Source organism: Palaemon carinicauda, chromosome 17 (genome assembly GCF_036898095.1).
Source record: "Palaemon carinicauda isolate YSFRI2023 chromosome 17, ASM3689809v2, whole genome shotgun sequence".
NCBI classification, from domain to species: domain Eukaryota; kingdom Metazoa; phylum Arthropoda; class Malacostraca; order Decapoda; family Palaemonidae; genus Palaemon; species Palaemon carinicauda.
The window spans coordinates 127637019-127648695 of record NC_090741.1 but is presented as its reverse complement, the minus strand read 5'-3'; positions in this window follow the sequence as shown (position 1 = coordinate 127648695).

Sequence of the window (11677 nt, the reverse complement as noted above, 5' to 3'; positions counted from 1 at the left end):
TTCAAAGTAAAAATGTCAGTGAATATATGTAATGAAACAAGGGGTTACTAAGGTATTTTGACTTAATAGATGAAACTTATTATCTTTCTTTTGATAAAATATTGCATTTCAATTCGTTTCCGTTTATTACTCCTAAAAAGGAAAAGAAACTGTGATTGTCCTCTTTACAGAGCTCTTAAAGTTTCGTTATTCAGTCATGAATGAAGACATTTACTGAAAGAGTTGAAGCTTCGAAAGGAAAAACTACCTTATAACCAAATGCTTTTTTCCTTCCAGACTCAGGACGTTATCATATGAGACAAAATACGTCTCCTCTTCAAAAGGTGAGGACTACTTTTCAGAGCCACATAAATATTTATATTGGGTATAAATTTTAGTTCTTTCTGTTCTCAACTGCCTTGATGTTCTGTGGCAGGAAGACTCCTGGTTCTTGATAGGTAGGTGATAAGGGCGTTCTCCAACAGTACATTTCAAGAAGGAAAAAAGTCAGAATCATCCGGGATTTCTCAGAAGATATAATGCTGCAGAAAATACCTGTCATGTCTCCCATGGGATAACTTCAATGGTTTTCGATGACAATCTCATTTCCTTCTGAGTACTAATAGTGAAACTACTGAAATCAATTCAGATTAGAAAATATTTCTGACAGTGAGTTAACATTTTCTCTTAAATATAGATGATGACTAGAAGACAAGGAGTTGTTTGATTTAAAACGTAAAAAACCATCGAGTTAAAGGAGTTGGTCGATGGCTAGACGTCAAAAAGTCTTATTTTGGTTAAGAAATGGCTGACAATATACAATAATACAAGAAGTTATTGTTTGACCCAAAACACCGGTGATAGACTAGAATATATAAAATGTTCTATAAAGAAATGTAAGGAAGCAATGAAAACCAAGAATTTTCGTTTAATCCAAACAAAGAGGTAGATAGGATACCTCGAAGAAATACTGCATATACAAGCAAAAACAAGATGAGGGAACACCATGAAATGGATATTTAATAATTCACAAGTGTTATCATGTCTACTACTCAATGTCCCAATGAGATTCTAACTTCCGAAAATTTTTGATTGAGAGCTTCAAATGTCTGAGAGAGAGAGAGAGAGAGAGAGAGAGAGAGAGAGAGAGAGAGAGAGAGAGAGAGAGAGAGAGAGAGAGAGAGAGAGAGAGAGAGATATTATCTGACTCTAGGGATAAAGTATGACGATAGAATTTTTTTTTTTCGGCCAAAATCAGGTTCACGGTAGTACCCACGACACTGGTTGTTTGGTAAACGTAGCAAATGAAGGTTGGGACAATTCAATTCTTGGTTAAGAGGTCGCTAGAAAAAGGCAGACTTTGTCTTCAAATCAGAACCCAATTGGTTGTTCCTCAGATAGCGAACTTCTAATCATAATTCACAATATATTCATAAGTGTAACACATGCCTAAGCCTCGGCAGGATAACGTATGGAATATATATATATATATATATATATATATATATATATATATATATATATATATAAGAATTTACGTAAAAACATCGCAATGTGTACATACTTTATATATCTATATCTTATCTTAGGTCTCTGATTTCACCACGCTCTTAGCCACTAAAGACAAATTACGTCTGGACTGGAGGGAGGCCATATGCATTTCAGGCACACCAAATCTGATTTCAGTTCACAACTAATCAATTCAAATATTGCCTCCAATTCTAGACCATTGCTCGCATTCTACCTCAACTAACCGTCAATTGAATTTGTTTTTGTGCTTTTTTTCCTTGTTCATTTCCATTGAGACTTTCATTAACTACCTTACCTGCGGTTACAACTAAATCAAAAATAGTTATATAGGGAATTAAGAACTATGTTTGATAAATTTCATTTTGTTTATTCAGATGCAAAACGTAACAAAATTGGTCATCTTTTTAATAAAAAGTACAACTAGTTTCTCAAAATTTCAATTTCATAAAATGTTCTTTTCTCAGCGTCGTATAAATGTACAGCCTAAACTAGAAATTAACAAAATGTTACTTCCGTAATACCAATGGGAACGTTGTAGGCAGCTAGGGCGGGAAAACAAGTGAGCACTGTTGTAGTACAATTGAGCCACTAGCAAGTTTTTTCAACACCACTACTGCAACACGAGGTTGATAGATGGATCATAGTCTGTACTGGGCTTTAGTAAAAGATCCTTTCCAGAGACTTGAGTTCAGTCTGTACCAATGTTGCAGTCAAGTGTTTTATGGTTTTATCAGACCACGACCAGGTATATATGGTGATAAAACGGATTTTGAGCGAAGCGAAAAATCTATTTTTGGGTGAGGTAGCCATGTCGTCCTGATGGAAGTTCCTAATAGATAGCTTCCTAGGGTATATTTCACTACAGTGATATTCCTAGAGAATTTTACCTTAAGGTATCCAGAATTCTAACTCCAGGAGCGAATATCCCTAAATAATCTCACAGGGATATCGCATAATATCAGAGGACGTATTCTTGACACGTCACATAGCTATCTTCACCCCGAACAGTATTAACGCTTCGAGGGGTTACAGTGACAAGAATCTGAAACGAGAATGGAATGAGAGCCGCTCATAAGGCATCTCTCCTATTCCGTTTCCAGTGTGTATCTGATGAAGGCGGTAGCGCCCTCTTTATTCCTTGTAGCGATATACGAGGTGGTACAGATACTGTATTATAGGGAGGGGTCAATAAGCCCTTTTACAATAAAAGGAAGGGCGGGTCCATCAGGACGACATGGCTACCTCATTCAAAAATAGATTTTTCGCTTTGCTCAAAATCCGTTTTTTGGGCTCAGGCCATGTCGTCTTGATGGAAGTTTACCAGAGCATTACTGTATCTGTGGATTCTCAATCAGAGCCGTACTCTCAAGAAAGTATTTTCCTGGTCCGTCTAGACCTAGAGACCTATGATGTTACCGTCATACACCATTTCATCTAAGCATGAACTATGTTAGTGCTTCCTGCCCCCTACAGGGAAGAGTCGTACTAGACTCTGGAAAAAGTCTCGAGGAGTACATAATAACTATGGATGACAAAATGACAAGCCTGTATAGTGGTCTCGCCCTATATATTATAAAGCAAAGTTTCTATACGAGTCACCAATGTCAGTATGAATTTGTGACATCTTCCCCCAATGTGACTACTCTTATCAACTATTGGATAACCGTTGTATCCGCATATGAACAAATTTTGCATTTCTGCAACTATCCCGTTAGGGTACCAAGTCAACCCTTCCTAAGGAAGGGTTAAAGTGAGTGGACTTTTGCTTGAATCCGGTAACAATCTTAAAAGACATACCATGATAAAAGTATCCATATTTTAATCTTAATGCTCAGTACATTTCTAATAAAATTAGTGTGGGCGAATAAAACGCAGGGTTCACTATGAAGTAGTTTATTAAAATTTAATAAACGTACATATCAGATCAACATTAATTAAATTTATAAAAAGTGGATGATATGTGTTAAAGCATAAAGAATACAGTCAACAGAAAATATTGTTTCGTTTACCAGGAAACAGATTTGCCACTTCAATTGAATTATAAATTATAATGATACAGTCTGTATACTGTTTATTTACACTAGCGTAAGAAACGCTTGGCACAAGTGTCCGTAATATGCTATAGTTCACCGAGGTCAATGGAACAGTTCGTAAGGACACTTTCGTGGCCCATCGCTCAGTGTGTATTAACATACAGTGACTAAACACGCACCCTCTTAATTAATCGTCCCAAATTAATTACACTGTTCCTATCAGATTTAAAACAGAAGGTTAAAGAATTCTACCTGCTGCTACCACAGGCCTCTTAAGTTGCTCCACTTGCTTTGCATAGTGCATAAAGAACACCTTGGATGACTACCAGCCGGTGTACGAACAAGGATGTTCAAAGTCCATATAATTAAAGAAATTTTATGAAAGAGGCAACTTTCCTCGGATCATGACTAACGGGTGTACTGTCTGGATCCGTTCTGCGAATAACACGGGTGATTTTCGCCCTTAGTTATAGATAACATTGAATCCAAGGTTTCTCTTCTCAACAGCTGTCCTCCCATAAAGTCTGAAGTTCTATGAAGATAGACCTTTAGGCACTCCACTGGACATAGAAATGCATCCTCCTTCAGAGGGCAGATTCTCTAGGGACCCCACCTGTTGGTGGGTAGCTTGTTCTTGGTAAGAAACGTTGGGTCTGGAAATAGATTCAGTTCTCCCTCCAAGAACTGGACGTGGCCTTCCTCTCTAGAGATCCACTATTTCACTAGCTCTGGCCCCCAAAGCGAGTACAAGCAGAAATATGACTTTAAATTCAAGACCTTCTAAGCACATTCCTCATTGTTCATTATTTATACACAATGAAGAATCTTATCTAATGACCATACAAAGGGTCTTTGGAAGCGCTGAAGGGCTAAGCCTAGTATGGGCCTTTGTAGTTCATTAAGAATGTCGTTAGAAAGGCCGACCTCTAAGGCATATGGTATCTATCTTGTCAAGGCAAGCTTGAACAATAGAATTGTGTTGGCTGCTAAACCTTGCTCATGAAGGTGCTTGAAGAATGATAAATAGGAATCTGTCAAGATTTCTTTTGGTTTCTTCGCCTTGACAAAGAATATCTGTTTCTTCCCTGAAGCCTCATAATGTTTTCTGGTTTCCTCGAAAAGTCTAAACTGAATTTTAACACCGAATCTTTTTCTCATCACTGTGTTTTCAGTGATGAAGCGAAGACAGTTGACTTCTGTACTCGCTGAGACAGGGATGGATCCGGTAGCGGTACGAATTTTAGTCGTAGTTCCAATGCCAGAGGGAACCACACACTATTTGGCCAATTGTGGGCCACTATTGCTGCTTTCCCTTCAATGGATCTCAGCTTATCGAGGACCTTCAGAAGGAGGTTGTGCGGAGGGAACAGATAAATACTGGACCATCTGTTCCAGTCTAGGGATATAGCGTCCACTGCCTCCACTAGCGTATCCTCATATGGGGCCACGTAACGATCTATTTTCTTGTTGTCTTTCGTCGCAAAGAGGTCTATCTGCAGCTCCGGGACCTAACTCAAGATGAAGGAGAACGATCCTGCGTCAAGGGACCATTCTGACTCTATAGGTGTAAACCTGGATAGAGCGTCCGCTGTCACATTGCGGAACCCTTGAATGTGAACTGCTGACAGGTGCCATTTCTTCCTTTCCGCCAAACGGAATATGGCCAACATCACTTGGTTGATTTGAGGTGACCTTGACCGTTGTCGATTCAGGCATCTCACTATCACCTCGCTGTCTAGAACCAGTCTTATGTGGGTCGAGTGGCGAGGAGATACTTTCTTTAGTGTCAGAAGTACTGCCATGGCTTCAAGAAAGTTGATGTGAAATGACTTGAAAAGATAGGACCAAGCTCTTTGGACTCTCATCTGATGAGAGTGACCTCCCCAGCCTTTGCTTTGAAGCGTCTGTGTGGATAGTTACTGACGGGGGAGGAGGTTGAAGAAGTATTGATTTCTTTAATTGCTTGGCATTGGACCACGGCTTGAGAAGCGTTCGCAGTCGAGTCGGTAGTGGTCTTATTAGATCTCTTCCCGCGTTTGATGTGTTTTTTCTCCAGACTCCTGTCGCATCATTTAGCTGTGCTCTTTGCACTGGATCTGTTATCAAAGCAAACTGTAGAGAGCCCAGCACTTTCTCCTGTTCACGTCTTGATATCCGTTTGGATTTCAATAGTCTCTTGACAGATCCTGCTATTTCTTTTCTCATCTTACCAGGAATGGAAAGTCGATGTGACTCCAAATTCCAGTGGATTCCCAACCACTGAAATTTGTCAGCTGCAGAAAGTCGAGACTTTTTGATGTTGATCTTGAATCCCAGATGTTCCAGGAACTGGATCACTATCTTAGAAGCTTGCATGCATTCTGTCCTGGACGCTGCCCACACCAGCCAGTCGTCCAAGTAGGCTACTACTTGGACCCCCTTTAGGCGTAATTGATGGACGGCTGTGTTCGCGAGCTTCGTGAAAATCCTTGGGGCTATGTTTAGCCCGAAAGGCATGGCTCTTAAGGCATAAAGTTTTCTATGTAACTTGAAGCCTAGGTAGGAGGAGAGGTGACGATTAATTGGAACGTGCCAATAAGCGTCAGACAAGTCTATAGAGACAGTATATGCCCTTTTGGGCAGTAGGGTCCTTATGTGTTGAAGTGTGAGCATTCTGAACTTGTAGTTCACTATGAACTTGATGAGTGGCGACAAGTCTAGAATGACTCTGAGTTTTTCTGAGGCCTTCTTTGGAACACAAAACAGCCTTCCTTGGAATTTTATGGACTTAACTTTCCGGATTACTCTTTTGTCTAAGAGCTCTCGGACATATTCTTCCAGAACGGGGGCTGAGTGTTGGGAGAATTGAGGAAATTGAGGTGGAGGACTGCTCCCGCTCCAACCTAGTCCCTTCTTTATTAGGCTGTGGGCCTAGGGATCGAAGGTCCAGCGATCCCTAAATAGCTGTAGTCTCCCTCCTACTGGAAGTATCTCACTTCTGCTGTTGTGGACCTGAGGCCTTGCCTCCTTGACCACGTCCTCCCTTGGATCCCCTTCCTCTTGAAGGGCGTCTAGAAGAACCTCTGGCTGTTCCTCTAGCTTTCGAACGAAAGGTAGAAGTCTGCCTTTCGAAGGCTGGGTTAAAAACTGGCGACTGTTTCGCCACTTGTTGAGGTACCAGCTGGTACGTGGTTGGAGGTTGTGCCACTATCTGAGGCACCACGGTCACAGGAAGTTGTAGTTGTTGTTGCTGCTGGTAGGATTTAGCCGGCCGAGAGGATGGCCTAGGCCTTTTTATCTTCTTCTTGGGTTGGGGACCCTCATCCGGAGAAGACTTTCTCTGAAGATTTAGGCCCCACTTTTTGAGAAGGTTCCTATTCCCTGTGGCGGCCTTGTCTACTACCTCTTTAACCACTTTGTTGGCAAAGAGGTCTTTACCCCAGATACGAGAGGAGATCAGTTTCCTCAGTTCGTGCCTCACCGCAGCCGAGGCGAACACGAACTCTCTACAGGCTCTCCTAGCTTTAATAAAGCTATAGAGATCCTTCGTAACTGTGGCCAGATGGGTTTCTGCCACTACCATGAACATATCCTGGTTCTTGCGGTCACTTGCCATTGTTTCTAATGTCGTTTGCAACGACATCGATGCCGCAAGTCTTTCCTTTGTCTCTTGCTCTCTACGCAAGAGAACCTCCGACAGTTTTGGAAGTTCCTAACCAAACTGACGTTCAGCGATATCAGCTTCCAGCTTCCCGACTGAGAAGGTAAGGTGTATGTCCTTCCAGTCTTCTTGGTCCAAGGGCAAGGTCAGAGATAACGGCTTGCACTCCTCCAAAGATGTCCTGGGTAAGACTATAAACTGCATCCCTGGGGCTCCCTTGAGCATGAAGCAGCACCCCAGAAGTTCCCCATACCAGGGTCACGGTGAAGCTGCTGGCTGCAGGGCAGTGGTTTTCACTTGAAAGCACAGTCAGTGCAACTGACAAGCTGCCTTCAGGTGGATTTTTTGTCTGGCGGAAGCTCAGAACAATCCGTTCTCGGACCAACTGTTCAACGGCAGATAAATCTTCTCCTAGTAAGCTGGAGACTGCGAGTTGAGAAGGAACCTGGGGGTGTCCACTCAGCTTTTTCTTAACCCCTGTCAACCCTTTGCACCATGAATAGTGAACCAAATGAAAACTTATAACACATCGCCCGTCGCATGGGTAACCAAGGGGCGCGTTGTTCAGTGGGTGACCAGGCTGACAATGATAAGCATGCTACTGGAGCAGCAAGAAAACACCTTCAATTGAGAAACAAAATCAATATTGGAACCTGGAATGTTAGGAAACTCAAAGAAAAAGGCAAATTAAACACTGTTTGCAACAAAATGAATAACTATGGCCTCCAAATTCTTGGATTAGCTGAAACTAACTGGAACGGACTCGGTAGCTTCAGAACAGATGGAAATCATCATGTCATCTTTTATGGTAAAGAAGATCGATACAGCCATGGAGTTGCTGTAATCCTAGGAAAAGAAGAATCTAAAGCTCTGATTGGCTACATCCCAATCAGCGACCAAATTCTAAAACTAAGAATCCAAGCAAAACCACATAACATTACTATTGTTCAGTGCTATGCCCCAACTAGCACAGCGAATGAGGACGAAATAAATAGCTTCTATGACAGCCTCCAAGAAACTATAGACTCCATACCAAATCGTGATTTGCAGGTAATTATGGGAGATATGAATGCCAAAGAACGCCAGAACTCGACACCTAACAAAATTTGTGGCCGCTTTGGACTAGGAGAGCAAAACGAACGTGGAGAGAGACTCATAGAATTTTGTAGTGCCAACAACATGCTGATTACAAACACAATGTTTGAACACCATCCTCGCCATCTCTACACTTGGACGTCTCCAGACATGAAAACCCGCAACCAAATTGACTATATCATCTTGAACCAAAAATGGAAAAGTTGTGTAAAAAATGTTAAAACTAGACCTGGAGCAGACTGTAATAGCGACCACCAACTCCTGGCTGCCGAGTTCAAACTACAACTTAAGAAATTGACACAACCACCTCAACCAATTCGCTTTGACTACAAAACCCTTGATAACAATTATTCTGTCAAAATTTCAAATAGCTTTGAGGCTCTTTTACAATGTGAAGACGAAAAAACCCTAAATGAACTGTGGAACGAAGGAAAGGACATCTTCTTAAAAGTTTTAGAAGAAACCATTACCAAGAAAACCAACAAAAGGAATCAATGGATATTGGAAGAAACCATAAAAGAAGTTGAGCTTAGAAGGCAACTCAAAGCAAAAGGGATCAATGATCCTGTTGAGGTAACAATTTACAGACAAGAAAACTCCAAAATTCAACGGATGATGCGGAAAGACAAGGAATAGTTCATACAAGAACAACGCCAGAGGATTGAAGTAAATTCCATTAACAACTCTACCAAAGAAATGTACAATGGTGTGAAAAACCTCACCAAGAAATTCAAACCATCTGTTGACACTATCAAAGATGAAGATGACCTAATCCTTTGTAACAGAGAGGAAGTCAAAGACAGATGGAAAGAATACTGCACAAATCTCTACAAAAGAAATGAATCCATTGTAACACCAGTCCCATACGGGCAAGTGTCTTCAGAACCATAACCACCTCCTCTGATTGATGAGATTAGAGAAGCTATTAAAGAACTCAAACTTGGAAAGAGTCCAGGAAACGATCAGGTCACAGCGGAAATGATAAAGAATGGAGGTGAGAACGTCGAGATATTCTACCACAGGCTCTGCAATAAAATCTGGATCGAAAACAAATGGCCAGACGATTGGGGGGACACCCTCAAATGCAGCAATAATAGGACAATCTCCCTCATTAGTCACAGTAGCAAAATTCTTTTGAAAATTATGGCTAAGAGAATGGCAAACAAACTCAACGAAGAAATCGCTGACGAACAAGCAGGATTCCGTCCTGGGAAAGGCACCAGAGACCAAATCATGAATCTCAAGATGATCCTTGAAAAAAAAACAGAGAACAAGGTATCGACGTATTCCTTTGTTTTATTGACTACACTAAAGCCTTTGATACAGTTGCACATGACATCTTATGGAACGACATGTACTATATTGGTTTTCCACCTCATGTCATCTCACTTCTGAAAGCACTGTACAATCAACAGAAAGCAGCAGTGCGAACATCGTATGGCCTAACGGATTGGTTTAACATCGGACAAGGTGTCAGACAAGGATGCATTGTTTCTCCCCACCTCTTTAACATCTACTCGGAAACCATAATGAGAAATGCGCTTGAAGACTACAAAGGAGGCATAACTGTTGGAGGACAAAAGATCACTAATCTCAGATACGCCGACGATGTGGTTTTAATCGCTGGAAGTATGGAGGACCTCCAAACATTAGTATCAGAAGTAAAAGCTGAGAGTGAAAAAGTGGGACTGTACCTAAATGCTAAGAAAACAAAGGTCATGAAGTGTCAAAAAGCCCCGTCTGATCAAGAAATTCTACTAGACGGAGTTGCCCTAGATAATGTCACTGAATTTACTTACCTTGGAGCAACTTTCACCAATAATGAAGACGACTCCCAAGAGATCAAAAGAAAAATTGGTATTGCAAAGAATGCAACCATCGCACTAATCAATGTGTGGAAAGACAGACATATCACTCTAAACACAAAGAAGCGGCTTCTCAAATCACTTGTTTTCCCCATCGCATCATACGGCTCAGAATGTTGGCTTTTAAAAGCTACAGATCGGAAAAGATTAAAAAGTTTAGAACTATGGTGTTACAGAAGAGTCCTTAGGATAAGCTGGATTGAGAAAAAGACTAACGCGGAAGTTCTACAAAAGATCAATATCGAAAAAAGATTACTTGACATTTTGGATGAAAGAAAACTAACTTTTATTGGACACCAGGTTCGGAAACACAATACTCTGGTAAAAACGCTACTAATTTGATCAATCTATGGTACAAGAAGGAGAGGAAGGCCTAAAACTAGATTGAGTGACAATATCAAGGAGATGTGCGGGCTAACGATGGTGGAGTTGGAAAGGAAGGCTCAAGACCGGAATGAATGGAGATGTTTTGTGCAGAGGGCCACGGCCGTTCGACATCGAACATCCCGTACTTGATGATGACTCCTCCAAGAAGGGGCATGGTTTCCCTGCCTCCACCGCCTTTAAGGCTGCCTTATATCCCTTTTCCATGAAGGGAAAGGCTCTAGTAGGAGAGGCTACAAAGGAGGGAAACTTCTTACTCAAGGCTGGCACCTTTGAGTTAGTGGAGCCCCTCTCTTTCATCGAGCTCGCTAGTAACACCTGTGCTTTACTATGGTCGAGAACTATGACCTCCTTCGGCTCCGTGTCCTCCTTTGAGGCTGGCTCCTTCCTAAGACGGACATAGCATTCCGGATAAGAATCTTTGTTGGGCCAAAATTCCACCTCTTCCAGGGGAATTGCTCCCAGCTTTTCTGAAATCACGATCTTCCCGGTTGTCATTGACATGTGTTCGGCATACCTACCAGGATTGGTATCCGAGCACAAAGGAAGATCCTTCACGCTGAGCCGCTTCTGGGGCCCACGTGATGCTGCAAGTTTGCGTATCTCCAGTTTCATTGCAGCTTCCTTCTCATCATTCTTCCTTTGAATTTGTTGGATCATCTCAACAATGGAAGAAAGAGTCCTTCCCAGTTCATCTGGGATAGCAGACGATGTAGAGGGAACGGGTTCTGGGTCCGGAACCGATGTAAGTGACACCTCGTCGATTTCTTCCTCTTCTACTTGAGGAGCCTGGGACAGCTCCTCCTCCTGACCTTCTTCTAGAAGGTCCTTCTCAGTAGAATCTGACACCTCCGACATCCTATCATCCAATTGGATGTCTTGAAGGGCGGCCGAGACTTCAGAATCTACCGGATTCTGGGCGGTTGGTATCTCCACCTGAGGCTGAGGGATGATTGCATCAGCCGATGCTTTAGGGAAAAGGTAGGCCCTCATCTTCTCATTTGGAAGGTAGGGGCCTGAGGTGTTTTTCTGAAAACCCCTCACCCAAGTTCATAACTCTTCCCTGGCAGCATCCCTTGACTCCGTCAACTTAGGGTCGTCAAAAGCCTCGGTAATCAGGTTAAAACATACTGTACAAACCTGAGGGTCCC